This window comes from Anabrus simplex, chromosome 4 (genome assembly GCF_040414725.1).
Source record: "Anabrus simplex isolate iqAnaSimp1 chromosome 4, ASM4041472v1, whole genome shotgun sequence".
Taxonomy (NCBI): domain Eukaryota; kingdom Metazoa; phylum Arthropoda; class Insecta; order Orthoptera; family Tettigoniidae; genus Anabrus; species Anabrus simplex.
The window spans coordinates 34,951,061-34,977,264 of record NC_090268.1 but is presented as its reverse complement, the minus strand read 5'-3'; the positions used below and the strand labels follow the sequence as shown (position 1 = coordinate 34,977,264).

The 26,204-nt window shown below is 37.3% G+C and overlaps 1 protein-coding gene across 2 annotated transcripts in view; it reads left to right on the top strand.

Moving 5' to 3' along the window:
- The window catches only part of Alr (Evr1_Alr domain-containing protein Alr), a 156,501-nt gene that overhangs the window by 87,478 nt on the left and 42,819 nt on the right, over positions 1-26,204 (top strand). The gene's annotated exons all lie outside the window — the stretch shown is intronic.

Below are 26,204 nucleotides of genomic sequence, written 5' to 3'. Positions count from 1 at the left end.
GAGAAACAGGATTTTGTCTTTCTATAAGCATTCCCTAGCAAAAGCTATTGATGGCAGAATTACTACTGTTCATGAAGCAACAAGACAGACAGCAGAGGCAGTGGGAGCTTTACATACAACCGTGCTCAAGGTAAAAGCCGATTATAAAACCGGAAAAGGGTTGGAGACACCTCGAAAGCATAGAGGAACAAAAAGGAAAGTAACTCGTCTTCAGAAGTATGATTCCTTTACTTGAGTGGCAATAAGAAGAAAAATCCACATCTTGTACAGGGAGAACTATCTACCGACATGAAATAAAGTGGTATCAATGAGGACAAGGAACTTCCAAAGTTCTTTAAAACAACCATGCGGAGGCTACATATAGATATGGGGTTTAAGTATATAAAGCGAAGAAGAGAATAATATTGTTAATGGACAGGGAAGACATTGTTGCTTGGCGTCATAGGTATTTACGCAGTATTAGTGAAGTAAGGGCCAAGGGAAAAGCCGTAGTGTACACAGATGGGCAAACGCCGGCCACACCATATCCAGGGTTTGGGATGATACATCTATTAAGACAGCCACGCAGGCATGGAGGGAGGGCCGACTCGATAGTGATACAGATTACTGCGACACAAGTTGAGCTGACGCTCAAACCTCCTGCATGATAATAATAATGTGTAATAATATTTTTTTATTTAAGAGTACATAATCATTACTTCTCTTGCTTATCCATCATTCGCTCGTGAGAAGCGTGACAGACCTCTCTGGCAGGCTCATTTCAAATACTTGGAATGGATTACTTTGAATAGAATCAGGCCATATATATAGATAATAATAGTGTATGATAAATGATACAATAATGTTATATATATTGATAATAATAATAATAATAATAATAATAATAATAATAATAATAATAATAATATTAATTTAATGAATATAATGCTTACTGCATATGTCAAAAGAATTTGTTTGCAATGCTTTAAGCGTGAAATTGTTGTTAGTACATTAAAAATGTAATTCAGTAAATTCATTGTTTAAAGATGTAAACAGAGTTCGATAGCTGCAGTCGCTTAAGTGCGGCCAGTATCCAGTATTCGGGAGATAGTGGGTTCGAATCCCACTGTTGGCAGCCCTGAAGATGTTTTTCCGTGGTTTCCCATTTTTACACCAGGCAAATGCTGGGGCTGTACCTTCATTAAGGCCACGGCTGCTTCCTTCCCACTCCGAGCACTTTCCTGTCCCATCATTGCCATAAGACCTATCTGTGTTGGTGCAACGTAAAGCTGCTTGTAAAGATGTAAGCCGTTAAAAGAATGTATGGGATTCTAACACGCATTCGTTAATGGATTAATTCTTTTAAATGCACTCGAGGTACAATCCGTGAGCTGTGCTCTATTATACTGCTGGAATACAACTTTTAATTGAGCGCTGGTTCATTTGGCAACGACAGCGAGTGTGACGAGGCAATGACGTTACTTCCGCTTTAGTCTGTTCAAAAGGTGGTCCGGAGAATAACAATTCAGACATGGTGTCAACAATAGGAGTACAGTCTTGTTGTAAACAATTGGCCTGTTGGAGAGAGGCCACTGGCGCGACATTGGAATAATGATAGTAAGAGTTGCAAGAATGTTCCTATCACCGCAGCGCAAACAATAACAAAGTTATTTAAGTTGAACTGCTCGTGTAAAATTCTGTCACAAGCGAGGTGACAGAACCCATTTGCAAGGCAAGATTTTCTGCTTTCTTCACTTAGAAGATTGGTGATAAGGAAACACCAAGTAGTGCCAGTGACAACCATAAAAATAACAAAATGCTAACAATGTAATATCATTGAATGAAATACGTAAGTGAAAGGCTTACTAGTCAGTGATATGCAGAACACGCACTGGCAATACTGAAAGGTGGCTCTCAGATATCAGATCCCCCTGTGGGTGGGGGCGGTAGAATAACACCCACGGTATCCCCTGCCTGTCGTAACAGGCGACTAAAAGGAGCCTCAGGGACTCTGAACTTTGGAGCGTGGGTTGGCGACCACGGGGCCCTCAGCTGAGTCCTGGCATTGCTTCCACTTACTTGTGCCAGGCTCCTCACATTCATCTATCCTATCCGACCTCTCTTGGTCAACTCTTGTTCTTTTCCGACCCCGACACTATTAGATTTGCGAGGGCTAGGGAGTCTTTCATTTTCACGCCCTTCGTGGCCCTTGTCTTGCTTTGGCCGATATCTTCATTTTTCGAAGTGTCGGATCCCTTCTATTTTTCCCTCTGATTAGCGTTATATAGAGGATGGTTGCCTAGTTGTACTTCCTCTTAAAACAATAATCACCACCACCACTCAGATATCAGATGGTGCAGTGGCAGTTTCTGGTACAGCGCAATGGAACAGTGAACCTCCACTTAATATCAAATTGGACTCAACTACGTAATTTTCATAACTCCCTTGTCAATTACATAAAATCAGCTTCATGGTCCGTATCGCACTTCAATAGATTCACAATTAAGTATTTATTTTCCACCTAGTCGATACAATGATTGCTTAAGGCAATTTTTAATGGTCAAAAGTGGTACATGTTTCGTATATTATCAACATCTTCAGCCACATAACACTGTTTAGATGAAAAATATATAAAATTGACAAAGTAATGCTTTAGAGGAAGTGTCCTTAAAAGTAACATAAGATTGACAAGATTAAAACAAACAAATAACTCAAGAGAAAATATATAAATTATTTCTACAGTAGAAAGCAGTCGTCAAGGAAACACTTGTACAATATTCCATAGAGAAATTGTCCTAATAAATATTCTTTACTTAATAATTCATGAAAAAAGATCAATTTATAAATTAAAAATTATACAATTTATAAGTAATTATCGAAATGAAGAAATCCTGATATCACAGTGCGGCTTTTATTATTAATGTAGATGAAAATATAATTAATTCCTAGTTGTCAAATCTTATTAAGCCTGCTTTCCTTTGGAACAGTAACTCCTGTCATTCTTTCACAGTTTTGCGCCGGGTGTAATATTGATGATGCATTCTTCCTTGCTCTTGCACCTGAGGAGGTGGAGGAGCGGGGGATATAGGTGTGTCAAGAACTTCCTTGCTGTCACCTATAGCTTCAACTGAGGAGGAATAAGTTGTAGGGCTATCTGTAGGTGGAGAAATTCCAATTCTTTTTTCTTGATCCTTCTCAAGCATTTTCAAATATACTAGAATTTGATAATATAATGGATTCTTATATTCTACAGCCTCATTAAGGTTATCATTTTTCTTTACAAGTTGGTCTAGATGAATGTACAGGTCTTCATATGTGTTCATTAAGCTGCCCTTTTTTAACTTTTTTATGATGGTCAGGTCTTGTTCTATGTTGGTAAATTTATGACCTGTGGCAGTCATGTGTGATCCCATTGCTGAGAATCTTCTATGTTTTTCAGCATTCACATGTTCCAAATATCTAACTTTAAAATTGCGGCCAGATTGTCCTATGTATGTATTCTTACATTCAAAGCATGTGAGTTTATATATACCGGAATCAAAAAATTTATCTTTTTCCGAGAGATTTATTGTATCATGGTTGAAAATACTATGTTTCATGTTGTTATTGGTGGAAAATGCAATTTTGAAATTTTTTCTCTTAAATAAATTTGTTATTACATGAATGTTTGGATTATTATATGTGAACTTGATATATTTTTCAGTTTTACTAGGTTTGACTGCTAATTTAGATTGTTGCTTCTCCGAAAATTTATTAATTATTTTATCAATCATGTTATTGTTGAAACCATTCAAGAGGGCTTGTTGTCGGATAAACAACAGTTCTTTATTCCTTTCAGATTTGGATAAAGGAATACTAAACGCTCTGTTAACGTAACTATAATATGCTGATCTTTTCTGTGCCTCAGGGTGTAACGAGTTGTTCTTGATAGTGGTCAGTGTGAAAGTGGATTTTCTGTGTATTTTGAAAGAAAATCCTTTTTCTTCTCTTATTGTGACTATGTCCAGAAAATTCAGTGATTTTTCAACTTCTTCTTCTAAAGTGAATTTTATATTGGAATCCAAATTATTCAATATATTTAAAACTTTATTGCTATCGGTGAGTCTGTTATCTATTATAGCGTAAACATCGTCCACATAACGTGTCCAAAAATCCAATCCCTCTATTTGATTAATAATTTTCGTGTGTTCCAAATAGTCTAAGTATATATTAGCCAATATTCCTGATGCTGGGGCTCCCATTGAGAGTCCTTTTTGTCGGTAAATTTTATTATTAAACGTAAAATAATTTTGATTTAACACGAATTTTAAAACATTAATAAAATCTTCAATTTCTGGTATGCTTACTAATTTGTTCTTCGTTAAATTCGTCTTAATGATTCTGATAGTGTCTTCTATTGGAATGTTTGTATACATGTTGGTTATGTCAAACGAACATGTCGTGTGAGATGATCCAAGTTTAAAATCTTTAACTAGATTGCAAAAATCCACTGAGTTTTTGATAGGTGTTTTATAATGAAATACGTATTTACTTGATAAGAAATTATGTATAAATCTAGAAGTTTTATAAATGGGGCTATTTTTGAAATTTATGATAGGTCTAATAGGTTCTCCCTGTTTATGTAATTTCGGTAGTGCTCTAGTAGTCGAGAGTCTAGGGTTCATATTTATTAATGTTTGCACATCATGTTCATTAAACAAGAAAGACGTGCTTTTTAATAGTTTTTTAAGATCCCTCTGAATACGTGATGTCGGGTCTTTATCAACTGTACTAAACGAATTGTTATTAAAAAATGTTTCTGTTTTTTTCAATATAAACATTTCTATCTAGGGCTACAACTGTTCCTCCTTTATCTGCTTTTGTGATAATTAAGTTATTTAGTTTGATTTTTTGTTTCAAGTTATTAACCGCCTTGTTGGTGCCTCGAAGTGATTGTAAACCTTTTACTAAAATAGGAATTTTCTTCTTAACTTCATACCTTATGTCATTCTGTAAGTCTACAGGTAGATTCTGTATTGCTGTTTCTGTTTCAGCTAATGTGGTGATTAAATCATAACTTTTGTTTGAACTTGGCCAATTGAAATTAGGGCCTTGACTTAAAATAGAGGTTTCTTCTTCATTAAATTCTATCTCAGACAAGTTTTTAATTGGAGGTGGATAAACACTATCATCAAACGTAACATTAGGAACTAACCTTCTTTCTTCTCTATTAGATGCTAAATTTTTCAACTTAAATAATTTATTATCCAAAATTTCTTGTTTCATTTTAAGTGTGTTCTCCATTTTTTCATTGTTATGTTTCTGGAAAGAATCCCATTCCAGAGGAAGCAAGTTCAGTGGTGCTGAGAGGTGCGCGAAGTACATTTTCTCATTAAGAAGTTTCTTTCTTTTATACATAAATTGAATTTCTCTTTTTAACCATATTTTATTGACCTTCATTTGAGTAAACTTATGATGATTAGAATATATAGTTTTTCTTTGGGCACTTTTTGGAAAACTGGGAGTCAAATTATTTTTAAGGCATTCCTTCAAAAACACTATATTTTTTGTCACTTTAGCTATTTTCATCTTTAAGTTGAGGTAGGTGTTAGCTTCTTTGCTTGTCTGAGATAGAATTTAATGAAGAAGAAACCTCTATTTTAAGTCAAGGCCCTAATTTCAATTGGCCAAGTTCAAACAAAAGTTATGATTTAATCACCACATTAGCTGAAACAGAAACAGCAATACAGAATCTACCTGTAGACTTACAGAATGACATAAGGTATGAAGCTAAGAAGAAAATTCCTATTTTAGTAAAAGGTTTACAATCACTTCGAGGCACCAACAAGGCGGTTAATAACTTGAAACAAAAAATCAAACTAAATAACTTAATTATCACAAAAGCAGATAAAGGAGGAACAGTTGTAGCCCTAGATAGAAATGTTTATATTGAAAAAACAGAAACATTTTTTAATAACAATTCGTTTAGTACAGTTGATAAAGACCCGACATCACGTATTCAGAGGGATCTTAAAAAACTATTAAAAAGCACGTCTTTCTTGTTTAATGAACATGATGTGCAAACATTAATAAATATGAACCCTAGACTCCCGACTGCGAGAGCACTACCGAAATTACATAAACAGGGAGAACCTATTAGACCTATCATAAATTTCAAAAATAGCCCCATTTATAAAACTTCTAGATTTATACATAATTTCTTATCAAGTAAATACGTATTTCATTATAAAACACCTATCAAAAACTCAGTGGATTTTTGCAATCTAGTTAAAGATTTTAAACTTGGATCATCTCACACGACATGTTCGTTTGACATAACCAACATGTATACAAACATTCCAATAGAAGACACTATCAGAATCATTAAGACGAATTTAACGAAGAACAAATTAGTAAGCATACCAGAAATTGAAGATTTTATTAATGTTTTAAAATTCGTGTTAAATCAAAATTATTTTACGTTTAATAATAAAATTTACCGACAAAAAGGACTCTCAATGGGAGCCCCAGCATCAGGAATATTGGCTAATATATACTTAGACTATTTGGAACACACGAAAATTATTAATCAAATAGAGGGTTTGGATTTTTGGACACGTTATGTGGATGATGTTTACGCTATAATAGATAACAGACTCACCGATAGCAATAAAGTTTTAAATATATTGAATAATTTGGATTCCAATATAAAATTCACTTTAGAAGAAGAAGTTGAAAAATCACTGAATTTTCTGGACATAGTCACAATAAGAGAAGAAAAAGGATTTTCTTTCAAAATACACAGAAAATCCACTTTCACACTGACCACTATCAAGAACAACTCGTTACACCCTGAGGCACAGAAAAGATCAGCATATTATAGTTACGTTAACAGAGCGTTTAGTATTCCTTTATCCAAATCTGAAAGGAATAAAGAACTGTTGTTTATCCGACAGCAAGCCCTCTTGAATGGTTTCAACAATAACATGATTGATAAAATAATTAATAAATTTTCGGAGAAGCAACAATCTAAATTAGCAGTCAAACCTAGTAAAACTGAAAAATATATCAAGTTCACCTATAATAATCCAAACATTCATGTAATAACAAATTTATTTAAGAGAAAAAATTTCAAAATTGCATTTTCCACCAATAACAACATGAAACATAGTATTTTCAACCATGATACAATAAATCTCTCGGAAAAAGATAAATTTTTTGATTCCGGTATATATAAACTCACATGCTTTGAATGTAAGAATACATACATAGGACAATCTGGCCGCAATTTTAAAGTTAGATATTTGGAACATGTGAATGCTGAAAAACATAGAAGATTCTCAGCAATGGGATCACACATGACTGCCACAGGTCATAAATTTACCAACATAGAACAAGACCTGACCATCATAAAAAAGTTAAAAAAGGGCAGCTTAATGAACACATATGAAGACCTGTACATTCATCTAGACCAACTTGTAAAGAAAAATGATAACCTTAATGAGGCTGTAGAATATAAGAATCCATTATATTATCAAATTCTAGTATATTTGAAAATGCTTGAGAAGGATCAAGAAAAAAGAATTGGAATTTCTCCACCTACAGATAGCCCTACAACTTATTCCTCCTCAGTTGAAGCTATAGGTGACAGCAAGGAAGTTCTTGACACACCTATATCCCCCGCTCCTCCACCTCCTCAGGTGCAAGAGCAAGGAAGAATGCATCATCAATATTACACCCGGCGCAAAACTGTGAAAGAATGACAGGAGTTACTGTTCCAAAGGAAAGCAGGCTTAATAAGATTTGACAACTAGGATTTATTTATTTATTTATTTATTTATTTATTTATTTATTTGTTTGTTTGTTTGTTTGTTTGTTTGTTTGTTTGTTTGTTTGTTTGTTTGTTTGTTTGTTTGTTTGTTTGTTTGTTTGTTGCGTGGCTCAGGCTATGAAGCCTGCTGTTATGCCAAACCATCTCATATGTACTACATTGTACAAACTACAGAGTATTAGGATTTCTAATTACATATAATGAATTATAAAATTAAACTTAAATAATAGTTATAAACAAAAGGAAAATTTCTGAGAGTCACTTTTAAAAAAAAACATTAAATACTAATTTCTTAAGTCTATGTACCATTTATAACATGTTTTTTTAAATACATTTCTACTATGTATGTCTCTAATTACAGCCGGAAGGGAATTCCAAGAGCGTCTGGTTGCAGGTATGAATGAGTTGCCGTACCCGGTCGTGCGGTAAATTGGGAAGCTCAGCAGGGAAGAGGTTTCTGACCTTGTAGGTATACTGTTTGGAGATGACAAGTATTTAAGATCCATTCTCAGATAACTTGGTGTGTCTGTACGGAGAATGTTGTGAACAAGCGTAACAGAGTGAAGGTTTCTTCTCTCCGCCAAATATAACCACGACAGCTGTTCAAGACAAGGCGATATATGGCAATACCTGGGCATATTTAATACAAAACGGATGCATGTATTATAAGCCCGCTGAAGTTTAGCGTTAAGGGTGGTGTTTGGGTTGTTGTATATTACGTCACCATAATCGAAGGTGGGTAGAATTAAGCTTTGAACAAGTAACTTTTTTGTATTTAGAGGAAGGAGATCCCGTAAACGTTTAAGAGAGTGCAAAGAAAAGAATACTCGTTGGCATATTTTCGTCGTGTGCTCCGTCCAGTTTAAGTACTTATCAAAAATGAGGCCAAGGTTTTTTACTGTTTCGTTTATTTGTATTGGTGTTGCGTGGAATAGGATTGGGGGAATTTTAACACTTTTCAGTTTGGTATGATTACTTTTGGATCCAATTATGATTGCTTGCGATTTGAATGGATTGACTTTAAGAGAATTATTTTTAGTCCAGTCTTTTATATTTTCCAGGTCATCGTTTAGTTTGTCAATGTCTAGTTGGATGTCTTTCGGGTTTGTTTGTATATAAAGTTGAATATCGTCTGCGAAGAAATGGTATCTACACGTTTTTATATGTTCTGGTAGGTCATTTAAGTACAGTGAAAATAGCAGTGGCGCTAGAACACTGCCCTGAACTACGCCAACTTCAGTTTGTTGCCAGTGTGACACTTTCGTACCTGCTGAAACGCACTGCTGCCGCCCAATTAAATAAGAGTGCAGCCACGTCAGTGCGCTTGAAGAAAATTTTTGTGCTTGTAGCTTAGCTAATAATATTTCTCTGTCCACACAGTCAAATGCTTTACTTAAGTCTAAAAGTACAAGGATAGTCATTTGTCCGTTGTCCATGCCTGCTTGAATGTCATTTGTAACTTTTAGTAGTGCTGTGGTTGTGCTGTGGTTAGGTCTAAATCCTGACTGGTATTTGTCGAGTAAATTGTGTTTGTTAATGTAATTTGTTATCTGCTTGTGAACGACCTTTTCTAATATTTTACTAAGACAAGGAAGCATGCAAATTGGTCGAAAGTCTTCGGGTTTTGTTGGATTATCGATTTTTCTTATCAGTCGTATTATGGCACTTTTCCATATATTGGGAAAGATTCCTGTCATGAGTGAGGTATTTATTATGTGTGCAATTGTTGGGAGAACAATTTCAGTGAGTCTTTTAATTAATGTCAAATTTATTCCGTCACATCCTGTAGCCTCTGACTTTATTTCATGAATAGCGTCTCTGGCGTCATTAAGAGTTACATGTGAAAAATAAAATTCTTCTCCATCGTGTTTTGTTTTCGTATGTAGTCTGTCAATTGTTTCCCTTTTAGTTCGTTCGTCTGTATGTGAATTTTGTGAGCAGAAAAATTTATTTAATTCGTCTAATGGCAAGTCAGTGTTGTTTTCGTCGGTTTTATTTTTTGTCAAATCAATGTTCCGAAAAATTTTCCAAACATTGCCAGAACTGTTGTTTTTTAAGATTTCATGTGTGTGGCGTATCTTAGCATTCCTGATGGTCTGAGTTGTTGTGTTACGCAATTTTTTGTACTTTTCGAAATTTTCTGCGGTTGGATTTTTTCTATAATATTTGTAAGCTGCATTTCTTTCCTCCATTTTTAACCTTATGTCTTGCGTCAGCCAAGGTGATGGTTTTTATGTTTCACTCGTGCAGTCCGTATGGGGGCGTGTTTGTCATACAGTCCTAAAAGTAGTTTGTTAAACAAGGTTATTTTATCGTTAATGTCTTGTACGAGCTGTATGTTGTGCCACGGTGTTTTGAGTGCGTCCTCAATGAACGCCTCTTCGTTTAGGCTTTTGAAGTCTCGATAGGAAATTAATTTAGGCTCATATTTGGGACATTTCAGTGAGTAAGTTGCGTAAATAAAGTCATGTTGGGAAAGTCCGGGAGCTGGCTGTTGTCCGTAAGTCTGCATTCTATCAGTATTGTTTATAATAATTAAATCCAGTAGTGTATGGGAAGTAGCTGTGTGGTGTGTAGGATTTAGGGGAAGGATCGTCATATTGAGTGAGGTAAGCATGCTTTTGAGTTGCCTAGATTCAGCAGAGTCACATTTTATCATGTCAGAATTAAAGTCGCCTATTAAAATAGCATGCTCATACCTGGGTAATAGGTCCTGTAGTGCTTCCTCCAGGTCTTCGATATATCTTGTCTTTGGTGCACGATACACAACACCCAGTAAACACTTAACACTGCGAATTTGTAATTCAATAAATAGGAACTCCGGCCCGTTGTGAAATTCACTTGGTTATATTTTCATCTACATTAATAATAAGAGCCGCACTGTGATATCAGGATTTCTTCATTTCGATAATTACTTATAAATTGTGTAATTTTTAATTTATAAATTGATCTTTTTTCATGAATTATTAAGTAAAGAATATTTATTAGGACAATTTCTCTATGGAATATTGTACAAGTGTTTCCTTGACGACTGCTTTCTATTGTAGAAATAATTTATATATTTTCTCTTGAGTTATTTGTTTGTTTTAATCTTGTCAATCTTATGTTAATTTTAAGGACACTTCCTCTAAAGCATTACTTTGTCAATTTTATATATTTTTCATCTAAACAGTGTTATGTGGCTGAAGATGTTGATAATATATGAAACATGTACCACTTTTGACCATTAAAAATTGCCTTAAGCAATCATTGTATCGACTAGGTGGAAAATAAATACTTAATTGTGAATCCCTTGTCAATCTCGAAACTCTTGCTATGTCCATCTATACCAGGGCCATCCAAACGCTAGCGCTCTGGCCGCGCTCTAAGCCAGTGCTCTGAGCGCTTTGGGGGAAGGTAGTTTCAGTAGTGGTAGCAGGAGCTTAATGGCTGAGCGAGTGGTCTGCCCGCCACCCCGAAGAGAACAGCCGATCCATCAGTCGCTAGTCCATAGTCTACTCTACAGTGACTCTATACATATAGAGTGGTCCTTACGTGGTCTACGCACGGGGTTCCTCAGCTGTGTAAAATTAAAAATGGTTGAGAGTGCTATTACCCTGATGGCGGCGATCCAGTGCTTGAAACACCAGGAGGCAATCTGTGCAAAAGTCGCCAAAGCTTAAAGACGTACTGGGAACAGTTGTGCGAATGGTAAATTTTCTTCGTTCTCATGGACTCGCGCACCCTCAATTCAAGAAGTACCAGGCGAGTTGGCCGTGCGGTTAGGGGCGCGCAGCTGTGAGCTCGTAATCGGGAGATACTGAGTTCGAACCCCACTGTCGGCAGCCCTGAAGATGGTTTTCGTGGCAAATGCTGGGGCTGTACCTTAATTAGTACCTTAATTAAGGCCACCGCCGCTTCCTTCCCATTCCTGGGCCTTACTGGTCCCATCGTCGTGATTAGACCTATCTGTGTCGGTGTGACATAAAGTTAATAGCAAAAAAAAGAATGAAAGAGTTCTTGGACGACATTGAAGCGGAGTATCCGGATATCCCGTACCATGCAGAAGTAAGATGGCTGAGCAAGGCGAAGGTGCTTCATCGAGATTTTTTGCTTGCGGAATGCAATAGATACCTTTTATGGCATGAAAGGGCGTCCCGAAGTTCTTTCGCGTGATCCTAAGTGGGTGGCGGATTTGGCCTCTTTAAGTGACTTTCCCTGCCCATCTGAATACTTTGAACACTTCGCTTCAGGGCGCAAAGCACAGTACCGAGCTCGATAGCTGCAGTCGCTTAAGTGCGCCCAGTATCCAGTATTCGGGAGATAGTGAGTTCGAACCCCACTGTCGGCAGCCCTGAAGATGGTTTTCCATGGTTTCCCATTTTCACACCATGTAAATGCTGGGGCTGTACCTCAATTAAGGCCTCGTACACTTCCTTCCCACTCCTAGCCCTTTCCTCTCCCATCGTCGCCGTAAGACCTATCTGTGTCGCAACTTGCAAAAAAAAAAACAAAAAAAACACAATATCCGCGATTTGGTGGGAAAAAATTCAAGCGTTCAAAAGAAAATTGATTTTGTGAGAAAACCAGTTGCATGCAAGGAACACAGGACATTTTCCATTGCTTGAAACAGTGAAATAAGGTGTCGACTTTGATGAGTACTTGCAGGTAATTCGCCAATTACAAGAAGAGTTTGAAAAGAGATTTTCAGAATTATCAGAACTCCAAGCGGTGTTAGATGTATTTGTTGGACCATTTTCTCTTAGTGCAGACAGTGCTCCACAGCTATTTCAATTACAGTTGCTTGAACTGCAGTGCAATGTTCATCTTAAAGACCGCTTTCTAATGTCACGAAGGTTAATAGAATTTTACAGCGACTTTCCGCAATAAAAATGCCCCCTTTTGTACAAACGTGCATGTAAAGTTCTGTCAATGTTTGGCTCAACGTACATTTGTGAGCCTTTCTTTTCGGTTTTTAAACTTACCAAAAGTAAACATCGTGCAACGATGAGTGATAGAAACTTGCGCAATTGTTTAAGAGTAGCTGTGTCCAGAAATATTGTAGACCTACTCAATTTGGAAAAGATTGTTTGCTCCAAAAGTAAAAGCTCGTAAAAACGGCTGAGCCAAAGTCACACAAGGTCTCTACTATCTGTTCATATTGGTAAAATTTTGTTGTATTTTCTTCTCAGATATGTTCAAATTTCAGTTTTGAATAAATCACATTACTGTATTCTTAACTTAACACTTGATTTCATTTCCTGCATATTCCATACATCGGAGTACCTTTCGATTTGTATATGCGGTATATTTGTTATGGTAAAACAACCCTATCAATATGATGTCAGCAAACCCACAAAAGCCGTCGGACGCACGACTGTACGTACGTATCTAGTCAGCGCAGTCCGAACATCGTCCGTCTCAGGTCTCTTCGCTGCCACAGTGTAGTGTTGGTAGGGGAAGGAGCGCTAGTCTGACTGCCTAGTGCTCCCCGAGCGCGGGCGTACTCTAGGAGCGCAATGGCTGGATGGCCCTGATCTATACCATTAAGGAGTGAGGGTAATTGTTTCCACCTATTCAATACTACAACAGTGTGAAGTCATTGATACATCACATATTTATTAGATTTCAACATAGGGACGGGTTTTGGCAACTGTATTTGCCATCATCAGCCTAAGGAAAAATTGTTACAAGGCGTTATACAAACCTATAGTAACATAATTTTAAAATATATGTATATGTGCAAATCGAACCATATTCTTAAACTATTTTGTGTATTAGGTGTACACCATAAAACTTTTTAATTGAAATTACTAGCATACTTCTTATGTGATATATTATAATTTGTTAATTCTGTACAATCTTTTGGATATAAATAGTTAAAACGTTGTCAATTCCTTGTAGTTGTTGCAAAATGCTGATTGAGCATCTAACCAACCAACCAACCAACCCCATGGCACTACAGCCCTTGAAGGGCCTTGGCCTACCAAGCGACCGCTGCTCAGCCCGAAGGCCTGTAGATTACGAGGTGTCGTGTGGTCAGCACGACGAATCCTCTCGGCCGTTATTCTTGGCTTCCTAGACCGGGGCCGCTACCTCACCGTCAGATAGCTCCTCAATTCTAATCTCGTAGGCTGAGTGGACCTCGAACCAGCCCTCAGGTCCAGGTAAAAATCCCTGACCTGGCCGGGAATCGAACCCGGGGCCTCCGGGTAAGAGGCAGGCACGCTACCCCTACACCACGGGGCCGGCGATTAAGCATCTAGTTCGGTTAAAATCAATCTCTTAAAAGTTTACAGCTGCTTAGGCATTAAGGGCATACAGTTTTTCTTGGCCAATTATACATTCTAATTATTAACATACCTTAAAATAAATTCGGCTGATGTCATTTTGGAATATGAAGGGTCGGGGAAAAAACCAGGTAAGTCACTTTTTCATCGAAATTGAGATATTGTTATAGTCCACTTCAGAGTGATCATGCGCATCTATTGAGAGGTCCGAAATGGAAAAAAAAAAGCAGGCAAGTCAGGAGAAATTTGCATTCAAAGTTTCGCTTTTACACATTTGGTCTCTGCACCGTGGGTGAGTGAGTTGGTGTGGATTTATTTGTTTGAATATATGTTATTTTTACGTATCTCAGAGGTGTTTATTTAACACCACTCTTATCTTTCTTTTTATTTACTTGTGTTCTCGGCTTATACGCTGGTTTGTTTGTTTCTTTTAAAGATTAGCTCTCCATTTTACCCTTTTCATTGTTGGATACATTTAACGATCTCGTAACTATGGCAACCTCTCATCTTTCATATATTGTCTTTTTTTGTTTCTTGCTGGGCCATCTTCCCGATGTTCTTTTGTTTATTGTGTGGGGATGCTGATCCTTAGAGGTGATTGTTGTGAACCACATCTTTGAAAATAAGATACGATTTGAACTCGTGTCTGGTATTACTGAATGCTCGTTTGTGTAATTTAAGAAAGTAAATGTTTGCTTTCATTGTACATATCCAACTTCTCGCTTTGGTGAAGGAGATGCTTCGTTCCAAATAATTAATTACTTCGTCAAGAACGAGGTATGTTCTAATTCTGTTGTAATTACGATTCACAACATTTCTTTACAATTTTGTTAATATCTACCAGACGGCACTTATTATGGGAAACACAAATGCGCGTTTTTAAAGCCCTTACGTCTGTGATACGTAAGTAATCTCTTTTCTGTATCCCCTCTTAATTTTTGTTCACTTTATGTTTTTAGTTGAATTCCTACTTGTGTTAATAAATTTATGTTTTTGATCCCATTCTTTTATTTGGGGGTGCGGGTTATTACCTTTCTGCTTCCTATCAGTGATTGATGAGGAACGAGTCCAGCTCCGGGGTGCTTTAGCCTGTCAGTCCACAAGGTAAGTAATTGTGTTAGTAGGTGTGTGAGCATGGTGAGGGGCATAATTATTGGTAGAATGAGTCCTTCGCTTGGTGATCAGCCAAGAAGGGCTCATTTTAATACTCGTCTGGAATGAACCCCCTTGCAGGGTGATCTGTCCGTCCGTGCATAGGCGAATGGAGTGTCGAGGTGCGGGGGGCGTCGGCCAGCACTGAGGCAAGACCAGGATATCGCAGAAACGGATATCTGTGCTTTACGCATGCGCAATATGCCACTCTCTCAAGTCTCTTGCAAGTCGTGTTGTTGGATATGTACCTGCCATCTGTTGCCCTTACGGGAATTTAACTAGGCTGCAGAGAATTGTGCACGTAACTGGTGTTGAAAAGCATCATGACTAAGAAAAGTCACATTAAAGTGCCAAATTCCAATTGATATCTTATCCCAAATATATCAATACTTGCTAAACATCTATTCATTTGTCTTCTTTGGCATAATTACTTTTTGGAGAGAAAACTTAAAAATTGTCACAGCCGGACACCATCCCCAAATTGTCCGCACTGCCAGTAACAATAAAACAGTGCTTACAATAAATAAGGGCAGAAACAAACGAGTGCAAGCAAACGTCACTTTTTAAAAGCACATTAACGCAAAGAAAACAGAAATTACTACCCCAGGCTGTGCAGGTGACCACCAAACTTGGAAAGAAAATAAACGTGTCACTGTATGAATTTTAAATCCTTAACAAGAAAGACAACTCCAAGTTCTGTTTTTAAAAATTAGGCAATTTTAATTTAAAATATTCTTGGACAATAAAAATGTGTAACACCTTCAGAAAAAATAAGAAAAATATTGAGCAAACTAACCCCTAAAAACCGATGAATCCATCGTAATTAATAAGATTCCTATTAATCGCTATTAATTCACTTACTCAATCAATTAATATAGTTCAGTGAAGTTTAAAAACACAGAGCTTGTAACCTTGGTGCCTTAGGTTTCTACTAATTTAGTCTTAACACCAGTTTTAGGTATGCTTCTTCCTCGAAATTTTGGTACTAAATAATAGTTTCACATCCCAAAGAATTTCTTTTAAACCAAAATTTAAAGTTAACTTAAAAATGAGTACAATTTTATTGTTCCACCTTCTCAATACTTAAGATAATTTAGCGTTTGTTAAAACATTATAGGTACTAGTTTTGGTCCGTTTTTTGGACCATCATCAGCCTAATCGAGAATATAAACAAAGACATAGTCTAAAATAAAATGATGTGGATGAAAAGGGGGAATGCGATGGTAATGAAATCTATATATATAAAATAGTTTTGTCTGTACATTGCTCAGAATTTGAAAATAATGGTATTTCTGTATCGGTCATGTCCATAGTAACAAGAAAATGCACTTTTTACTTTTCCGTAATTTCTGTCTGTCTGTATGTATGTATGTATGTATGTATGTATGTATGTATGTACACGCATCACGAGAAAACGGTTGAAGAGAATTTAATGAAAATCGGTATGTGAAGTCGGGGGATGAGCCTCTACAATCTAGGCTATAAATCATTTTACTCGCGCTGAGTGAAATGGTAGTTTAGGGGAAGGCTTAAAACTGAATTCTCAACTTTGTTATTAGTGGTCGTATTTTAAAGAAAATGGGTATGCAAAGCCGGGGAATAAATTGCTACAATCTAGGCTATCAATAATTGTATTCATGCTGAGAAAAAGGGTAGTTTAGGGGAAGGCCTAAAATTTAACTTCTCAAATATTGTTGTTATTAGTAGTCCTATCTTGATGTTACCGTATGCAAAGTCAGGAAATAAGTCGCTATAGTCTAGGCTGTAAATTATTTTCTTCACGCTGAGTGAAATGGTAGTTTAAGGGAAGGCCTAAAATGTAATTCTCAAATATTTCTTATTAGAAGTGTAGTCGATGAATGCTAGATAACTAAGGTTAGTATTAAATTTCCTATTATTCATGTCTTATACATTGTTACCGTACTGGCTATGATCACCAAGATATTAATGAATCTGGATTTTTGTTACTAAGTCCATATCAGTGGCGAGTAACGAGAAAATCGGTAAACAGTATTTAATGAAAATCGGTATGTGAAGTCGGAGAATAAGAAACTACAGTTTACGGTATAAAATATTTTACAAATCACAGAGTCGAAAGAAAACTAAATGTGTAGGCCTACAATATAGAAAGCTCATAACATTGATCAACAATAACATTACATTGACCATTGTTTGTCGTGATGTGCTTTGTGTCTTCTGTTGCCCCTCATCTCCGGTAGATAGGATTACTGCTGCGTACAGAGTATTTTTTATTTGATTTCCGTCGCACCGACATAGATAGGTTTTAGGCGACGATGGGATAGGAAAGGACTAGGAGTGCCTTAGGCCTTAATTAAGGTACAGGCCCAGCATTTGACTGGTGTGAATGTGGGAAACCACGGAATACCATCTTCAGCGCTGCCGACAATGGGGTTCGAATCTACTATCTCTCGGATACAAGCTCACAGCTGCGCACCGCTAACCACACGGTCAATTCGCCCAGTCGGACAGAGTGTAACAGCCTGCCTGAATAATGATGGGAAGTAGCTGGGGAGTTAGATAACTTTCTTCTTTAGCATGCCATTCCCCTGGTTTATAAATTTTCTGATACTACTGGTACGTAACACACTGGATCAGCATAGCATTGGGGGTATTCAATCCCTACTCTGAGGCACTGATTGAAATGAACAGAGTGCATATTTAGCGGAATAATGACAGATGAGTGTTCATGGCAATCTGCGGCCTCGTCATTCCAGCTCTGGAACTTTGGACTATTAGATTGGCACCGCAATCTAACCGCAGCACTGTTCGTTAAAAGTGATAAAACGTGCGGCTTTCCATTTGATCAAGTATTTTATACGATAGCATTGCTTTCAGTCGCTATATTCATACTTACGTTTTTGTAATGACCTATGTTGATTTCAGTTAGGAAAACCACACAGTCAGTCTTTCTGAAAATCCAGTCGCGAAGCACGGGTACATCAGCTAGTGACATATAAAAGTAAAAACGTTATGCAAAGTTACAATAAATGTGGCCAGAACAAATTAAAATTAACAGAAGTATAAAAGCATTATGATGTCATTTAAAGTCACTTGATGACAAAGTCTTAGATTAAGGTTGAACTTGTGTTGCACACTTAAAATCAAGTGATATCATATGTGAATTCCTGTGTTTCTGGATGGTTCTAGAAGCAAGTTCCACAGTAGCGCAGAGGGAATAATCCAAATGACCAGTATAGAATTGAGGAGGCTGGACTCGTTTTTATGTAGCGAAAATAATTGCTGTTTTTAAGGTAGTCTCAACTCAGTCGGAGCCTAAGAACCTGGAGAACAAAACGGAGTTAATGCGAAAGATCTTATAGAAGAAAAACAAAAAGAAGGGGCAAAATAACGGGTACTCACCTTGCGCTAAATGTGGACAAGCTGCAGGAATGAGTGCAACAAACAGAGTGAGAGTCACGCAGAATAGATCAGCAGAGGAGGAGAGAGGGGGGGAGGGGAAGGATGACGTGAGTGTGGAGGGAGACGGGAAGGGAGGGAAGGGGGAATGGTTCAAGGCGGATTGGGGGAAGAGGGAATTTAATGGTATTTGTGGTGGTGGGGTACCTTTAATGGATTTAAAGAAAGGGTTATGAACAGCTGATTTGTTTTGCCTATAGTGGGAGATGAAAAGATCAAATAAAATATTGGGTTTCTCAGTAATTTCATTAAGGTTGTAGTTGGCGTTAAAATATTGATCCAAGTGTATGTAAAAGCCAATTTCTAAACTAATTCCCATCATCAAAAATAACCTACAAAGTAGCGGTCACCTGAGTAAACTGGAAATCCAAGACTTTATCACTTTGCTCAAATTGGTAGTTAACAATAACTTTTTTACGTTTAATGGTACTATTTACCAACAAAATGGCCTAGCAATGGGCTCACCTGCTTCCGGGATTCTCGCGGAAATCTATTTAGACTTTCTCGAGAATACAACAATCAATAATAAATTTGACAACATCCTCTTTTGGGCCAGATATGTCGACGATGTCCTTGTAGTTATTAACGAAAAACTGCAAAATGCTAATACCACACTTATAACATTAAATAACATCGATCCTCACATTAAGTTCACTTTAGAGTCAGAAGTAGATCAAAAAATCAATTTCTTGGATCTAACCATCACTAGACAACAGGAATCCGTAACCTTTAAGATATACAGAAAACCCACCCATTCGGCCGTCACAATCCGACAAGATTCATTTCATCCCTTCCCACATAAAAAAGCAACCTACAACAGTCTAATAAACAGAGCATTCAATATACCCATGAATAAAAAAGATTTCCACACAGAACTGAATACTATCCGCCACATTCCTAGATTCAATGGTTTTAATAACCAATTCATAGAAAATATCATCAGTAAACACAAATTCCGACCTAAGACCACGCTTAAAAAAGAATCATCCAAACACGATTCTTTCTCCACTTTTACCTACATCAATGGTATTCACATGATCACTAATCTCCTAAAGAAGAAAGGCATGAAAATAGCTTTCAAAACCAGCAACAACAACATGCACATCTTACATAACACTTCACATATTAATAAAATAAACAGGTACTCGAAATCAGGTGTTTACAGAATCAGATGTAACACATGCTCAAATATTTCCTACATAGGGCAGACCGGTAGGAGCTTCAATATTAGATATTCTGAGCATTTCAACGCGATCAAATACAACAAATTTTCAGCCATTGGCCAACGTATGGTCGATTATAACCATAGTTTTACCAACATCGAAACAGATTTGGTCATTCTCGAAATAGCAAAAAAGGGACCTCTTCTCAACATAATTGAAAGCTTTTACATACACTTGGATCAATATTTTAACGCCAACTACAACCTTAATGAAATTACTGAGAAACCCAATATTTTATTTGATCTTTTCATCTCCCACTATAGGCAAAACAAATCAGCTGTTCATAACCCTTTCTTTAAATCCATTAAAGGTACCCCACCACCACAAATACCATTAAATTCCCTCTTCCCCCAATCCGCCTTGAACCATTCCCCCTTCCCTCCCTTCCCGTCTCCCTCCACACTCACGTCATCCTTCCCCTCCCCCCCTCTCTCCTCCTCTGCTGATCTATTCTGCGTGACTCTCACTCTGTTTGTTGCACTCATTCCTGCAGCTTGTCCACATTTAGCGCAAGGTGAGTACCCGTTATTTTGCCCCTTCTTTTTGTTTTTCTTCTATAAGATCTTTCGCATTAACTCCGTTTTGTTCTCCAGGTTCTTAGGCTCCGACTGAGTTGAGACTACCTTAAAAACAGCAATTATTTTCGCTACATAAAAACGAGTCCAGCCTCCTCAATTCTATACTGGTCATTTGGATTATTCCCTCTGCGCTACTGTGGAACTTGCTTCTAGAACCGTCCAGAAACACAGGAATTCACATATGATATCACTTGATTTTAAGTGTGCAACACAAGTTCAACCTTAATCTAAGACTTTGTCATCAAGTGACTTTAAATGACATCATAATGCTTTTATACTTCTGTTAATTTTAATTTGTTCTGGCCACATTTATTGTAACTTTGCATAACGTTTTTACTTTTATATGTCATTTCATTACCATCCCATTCCCCCTTTTCATCCACATCATTTTATTTTAGACTATGTCTTTGTTTATATTCTCGATTAGGCTGATGATGGTCCAAAAAACGGACCGAAACTAGTACCTATAATGTTTTAACAAACGCTAAATAATCTTAAGTATTGAGAAGGTGGAACAATAAAATTGTACTCATTTTTAAGTTAAGTCTCAACTCAATACGGAGCCCTACCATGAAATTTATTACTTTAAACAAAATTTAAAGCCTTATATAGAGTGTTACCCGAGGAGCTTTCACAAGAGAATCAAACACGCATTCCCCAATAGAATGAAGTCAATAAAAATATTTTATGCAATACGAATAAAAACGTAGGTAGCAGAAAAATTTCCAGAAAGCAACTGGGATTGGGTTCAAATAACGCAATCTCACACAAATGAACTACTTCCAATTAAATAGGCAAGGTCATCAACCAGCACGAAACCAATTACCACCACAACATTAATAATCAACACCAAGGCAACCGCAACAAGCATGCCCACCTTAGGAGGAGTTGGGCCAATCCCAAGCTGGGACGCAACAATATAAAGATAGGGACAAATGAAAAACAGAAAAGCAAGTCCCTAAAAAAAAAAAATATATATATTAATTAAAGGAAAAGATCAAATAAATTAATAAACCAGAATAAAATAAAAGAGGGGAATGAAACTTCAAAGCTTAATAAAGATTTCAAATACCCGTATACAGCCCTACTCAACAGGGTTAGATAATTTACAATTACCTTAATAATATTAAAATGGTTAACATACCAATTTTGAATAATTAGTTGCCCAACAAGCCATTTACACAAAGGGAACGTCTATTTTCAACAATTTTACTAAAGCCAAAATGATGACGATGATGATAATGATGATGATGATGATGATGATAATAATAATAATAATAATAATAATAATAATAATAATAATAATAATAATAATAATAATAGTCCCCTAAACCAAGTACCAGAATGTAGAAAACACAGATTTGAGATTCGGAAATTTCACATGCATGACAGTTTTAAGTGGTTCATAAACTTTTGTTGAAATACCAATATCCGTATAACTCAGGTGCTCCAGAAATTAATTTAGCGTTGTTAAAACTTACACACTCGAAGAGGTAGTAGCACTTACGACGACGAGGTTTGAAGATACCCACTCTATAAAATTTTAATTAAAAGGTTGACAAAGGGGTTTCAGAACTACAAAAACCAAAAGAGCCTGAAGAGACTCCTTGGGTATAACCCCATAGAATTATTAAACTTCAACCCGGATCCATCGGGTCAGATAGATTCATGACGAGGCGAGAATAAAGCGTCCCTCCGGGCTCCATGCTCGTAGCAGACAAACTCCTTGCTCACTTCTGCAACAACAGGCAGGCTACTCTCGCCAGGGAGGTGCGCTAGCAAGTTGCGCAATAGGTTAGATAAAGGGCAAGGAAGTTCAAGCTCCCTTCGGGAGAGAGCGGCAGCAGACAGAGGCTCACGGCCAAAACGTTCTTTCTAGCTGGTGCATATGTAAAACACAAATGAGCTGAACCACATACACAAACGTAGAAAATATGAGTAGTTCGTGATTTTAAAGCACATTAAAATTAGCATTAGTCCCCATCTTGATGAATGGTATCTGAAAATGATTTGTACGTGAATAAAATTTAGTTCCAAAAATGTTTATGAGAGGAGCTTATTCATGTTAGTTCCATCATAAAATAATTGAGGCAAAGAATAGTGGCAAGGTAATGCCAGTGAAAACTTTTAAATATAGTTATTACTATTCCCATGATGACATTGGAAGCAGAAAGGTGCTTCTCATCCCTGAAGAGAATAAAGACTTTCTTGCGCAGCACAATGACCGAGGATAGACTTAATGCTCTTGCTATGTTGTCAATTGAAAAGGGCTTGGTTCAAGACTCTGTGGACTTCAGTGAAGCGGTTATAGATAAGTTTGCGAGGCAGGATGGATTTTTTGTATAAGCTGTTTGCATGGGGTAAGTTGATTGTGAAGCATTTCTTATTTTGCATGTGGTAAAGTTCGGCATGCATTGTCTGCTTCGTTCGTATTTGATCACATTTCTAAAACCTCTGTCATCTTATTTTAGAAGGTTACGGCCTGCAACTGAAAAGGTGGTGGGGGAGAGGAGTGGTTTGGGGGTGGGGATTTTTTCTTCTGTTAAACCCCCAGTGATGAAAGTCACGCGCCACCACTGAGATGGTGTCTATTTTATTCTACTCTTGTGAAATCTGCTACATTATTTCTTTGGAAATTACGGATTAGAATACGAAAATGAAGCTTTCCTTTAAATTCATATGATGTTGATGTAAGTTTGTCAGAAAAGTGATTCTGATACTAAACATGTTTTTTGTGACCACTTTAAAATATGCTACTTGTGATAAATTGACAATATTAAAAATTACTGGTGTTCTGTGCGATCGTCGGATACCAGTCCACCTGAAGCCCAAGGTTTGCAGGACTGTTGTTTGCCCAGTTGCTCTGTATGTCTCTGAGGTCAAGCACAGACAAGCAGTTCATGTCATGGAGGTGCACATTTTTCGCTGGTCACATGGCCTGACCTGGCTAGATCATGCCACCAGCATAGAAATCCAAAACATCATGGGAGTTACCCCAATTGTAGACAAGATGCGTGAGACCCGACTTAGGTGTCACGGCCACGTAATGTGCAGAGAGGTACATCTGTTGTACAGATGACACTTCGCATCATACCATATGGATATAGGCCCCTTTTCGACCCTAGAAATGCTGGTTTGATAGCCTTCAAGAAGACATGTGCCATGTTAGAACCAATTGGAAATTTGCTTGCAAAACAGCAGACCCTGTTCCATTGTGGGACAAATGCTAAGGAGTTGATGGTGATTAATTATTAAAAATTGCTGTATTAAAGTATCAAACTCACATACAATAGTATCCTTTGATATCTCTTGAAAATGAAGGTATCAAATTATAAAGAGCCTATGTATGTATGTATGTATGTATGTATGTATGTATGTATGTATGTATGCGCTTGATTTCGCTTTCTGCGGTCAAATCGGATTTGTTTGACTTTTGATAGTACGTGGTAATACGAGATGCAGTGTTTGAAATTCGACCAGTAAATGTATCAGTTATGTATCAGTTTCGATTTTCACCGTGCTTTTGTCACCTGTTCGATCTCAATTGCTACTTCGTTCACTGAGATGTTTCCAATCAAATAGCAGGCTGTGATTTTGAAGAAAAGAAATCAGTGAAAAGTAGCAGTCTGTGAATTTGTATATAACAACTTTGGTAACTGCCTCGTGCTTCGTAGCAGTTGAAAGGCTTTGTTTGTGTGTGGGTGTGAGTAACATTGGCAGTAGTTCTGAAATTTGTGCAATTGTGTGATTAATTTGTAAGCGATTTAGTATTTTTAGTGGTGTTTGTAGTGAGTTCAACTAAGAAACTATATTATCAATCTTTTAGGAAGGCATATTCTGCTGAATTTCCTTGTCTTATACCAGTGGCATATACTGAGGGCTACCAAGGCTATCAGTGAAGCCCAAACCTCAATTGAGAATGATGTAGGTCTAAAACACATGTAAGCATCTGACTCATTGTTCCATTTATAAACCTTGAAAGCAGTGAGAAAAAACATTGCACGTATTTCAAGGCATCGGAGATAGATATCGAAGCCCAGACTCTCGTCCCCGTCCCCACGACTCGCCCCACACAACCTGCTGCTGTATATCGGATAGGAGCGGTGACTGGGGGGATAGGCGTGCTAGGCTTCGGTCCGTCAGATCGTCACTGCTATCAACCATGCGTTACTCATCATATACACTTCATCACCTCATACTTCTGACTTAAGTATATAGATAACAGAGCGCTGGTATTTCACTCCCGTTTACTTTTACATCCTTGGTGGAAGACACTGCAGGGCTGCTGTTATAGGAACAGTATAGTTTTCTTTTTATTGGTAGATCTGCTAAAATGAAATGCAATCTTTCAGGTTTAGTATTCTCTTTTGTTAGAATCGAACCCGTGATCATGGGTCGGACACCACCACTGATCTCCCAAGGAGGCTAATTACCATAATATTAATATTATTAATAATAGTCCATGGCATTTGCATAGGCATGGTGGTGACCTAATGAGAGGAAAAGGAATGGCAAAGACGTCATAAACACCCAGTCCCCAAGCCAGGGGAATTAACAGTACGAGGAGGTTGATTTTGAAAACTGAACCGGGACCATCGGACCAAAGGCAAACATTCTATCCATTTAGCCACAAAGCCGTACTTGAATTTGCTAAACCTTAGGCTACCATCTCCACTGATCAGGGGTTGAGCACTGAGGAGGCACTGACAGTAGCAGAGGCCACGACAGCACGTGAAGCAGCCTTGACTACACAGCAGGCTACTACGTTGGCTATTGGCTGCAGCTGAAAACTCTGAAGGATTGATGTTCACTAAACCAACCATCGAAAAGGGGTAACCTAAGCATACGCCACTGTCTTATACGATCAAGGAAAGGCGAAATGTTCGCATTCTTTTCCATGTGCTCGTGTGATACAAACATTTCTCACAGAGGAAGAACAGAATTAATACATCACATGAAATCTGTTAAACACATTTCCAACACAAAACTTTGTCAGACAATTAATTTGTTTTTTACCTGTTCTGGAGCCGACCTTGATATAGAAAGAGTAGAATGCTTGTTCACTTAATTTTTAATTGAACATAATATCCCATTAGCTGCTGCCGATCATCCTGGTGCTCTGATTGGGAAACTGTTTCAAATATCAGAAATTGTAAAAAAAAAATTTAAAAAAATATATGGCTACGGTTGTACGAAAACCACACACATTTTGAAAGAAATGGCTACGGATTCAAGAAGTGAACTCATTGGTTACATGCAATGTGAACCATTTTCATTAGCTATGGAGGGAAGCAATAAAATAGTACCAGTAATGCTAAGTTTTACCCTATTGTCGTTACCTGTTTTATGGCAAAGCAGGAAAAGATAGCTCAGTGTTGTCTGTCCCAGGCTTGGTGGGTTATTCAATGGGACGTAATATTGGTAATTTCGCAGTTAGTGTGTTACAAAATACCAATTCAGAATTGTGTAGCATTCTGTTCCGACAATGCTCCAGTCATGATTGCAAAGAAGAATGGAGTTGCTGATGTTTTAAGGGAAGCACAGTCATCTGTCTTCATACAGGGTTGCTCGTGCCAACTTGGCTGCTGAGAAAGGTGCAAGCACTTTTCCTGTTAAAGTTGATGAACTTTTAGTTGACATCTTGTATTATTTAGAAAAGAGTTGTAAAAAGAAGGAATGCCTTAAGAAATTCCAAGAGTTTCGCAACAAGGAAGCAAAGAAGATACTGAAACACTTTTGCACAAGATGGCTATCG